Raw genomic sequence first — 1603 nt, 5'->3', positions numbered from 1 at the left:
GCTCGGCCGCCACGCCAGTGTGCAACACAGATCCCCGGGACGGCCTGGTGATGCACGCGCACGGCACAGGGGGGCGATAAATTTGCTAAATGAGCTGTGTGGCGGCCACTTCATCCATTCCTGCAGTCCCCCCGACCATTCATTAAATAAATAATTCAAGGAGGAAACTAAAATTTAGCTTCAGCTTAAACAGAATTTACAGTGTTGGGCAGCACGGTGCAGGCAGTTTGTGTACACGAGGGATACCTCCCGCCTCTTCCGAGACCACAGTCACCGTCACCCGGTGCTGCTCTACACAAGACCCTCGCCCGGTCCGATGGCGGGAACGATGCCCGTGGGCCCAGGACCTGAAGCTGTGTTGGGAGAGTCTCCTCATGGGGGGCCGCTGTCCTCTGCTCAGCTTTGGTGGCACTGGGGACATGGTGGCCTTTGTCCCTGGGCCCCACGGCTGCAGGTAGCTGTTACCCTGGGAACTCAGCTGCGGCCCAGCCCTCTCCTCCCCTCCCCTCCCCTCCCCGGGTGATGTCATGCAGCAGCCAGCCACAGCCAGCAGGCCAGGGAAGCGCCCTCTGGGCTGGGCCCAAGGGAGGGAAGCCGAGCTGCAGTGCTTGTGGGCCCTTCCTAGGGGAACGGGGAGCGCCCCGGCTGGGAGAACGGAGAACCGAGCGAGAACCACTAGCCGGCTGGGCTGCCACCCCGGTGCAGACGTTAGAATGTACCATACCTGGCCCTGGAAACCCGAAGCCCTGTGGTCCCTTAGCCACCAGCTTCTGGGGCAGAGCAGCCAGGCCTGTGGCTGGCTCACCCTCCCTGTGTCTCCCGTCCCTGCCAGGTGGGCACTCACGCCCACGGTGGAGGGCAGGCGTTCACCCGCTGTCCCACAGTGGCAGATCCTGTCCACCCTTGGGACGGGCTGTCCTCGCTGTCCCCGTGTCTGGCCCTGCAGGCTCCACCACTGGACGTGCCCGCGACTTCCCCTTTTTATCTGGGTTGTCCTGTAAAAGCCCTCCCAGGCAGTACGGATTTTTCATTCAAGGGTCATACAAATTGTGAAGAGTTTAGGAGGCGAGAAGTACTCTCTGCCCAGCTGTTGAGCTCGTCTGCACACTGTGCCTTGTTCCCAGTGTTCAGGTTGCTCTCGGGACTCATTTCCCGTGGCCGGGACACTGCTCGTTCCAGGAGAGGAGCCTCGGGTCCTGCCTGGGACGGCGCTTCTGTCGCCTTCTCTCCTGGTGCTGGGGTGGACAGCAGCCTGCCACAGCCCCAGGATGCCGGCCCTTCTGTCCTCATCATGCCAGTGTTAGTCCCCTCCCCGTGCTGGGCTCTGCCCCGAAGAATTCAATGAATCTAAGTTCCTGGGATGGCAGATGTGAGGGCCACCAGGTTCTTCCATTAAGAAGCAGAACTAGGGCTGGGGATGTAGCTCAGTGGTTCCGCCACCCGCCTCGCAAGTGCAAGGGCCCAAGTTCGATCCCCAGTACCAAAAAAAAGAAGCAGAACTGTTCCAGTCCACTGCATCTTTCCTTTTGCTTCAGGGGTTTTACCTTTCATAGTTAACATAATTTTCTAGTTATGGAGGCGGTTTGTGGTAAGAAATGTTAGG

Source organism: Fukomys damarensis, unplaced genomic scaffold (genome assembly GCF_012274545.1).
Source record: "Fukomys damarensis isolate Sample0158 unplaced genomic scaffold, DMR_v1.0_HiC HiC_scaffold_36, whole genome shotgun sequence".
Taxonomy (NCBI): domain Eukaryota; kingdom Metazoa; phylum Chordata; class Mammalia; order Rodentia; family Bathyergidae; genus Fukomys; species Fukomys damarensis.
Note: the sequence above shows the minus strand (reverse complement) of the source record.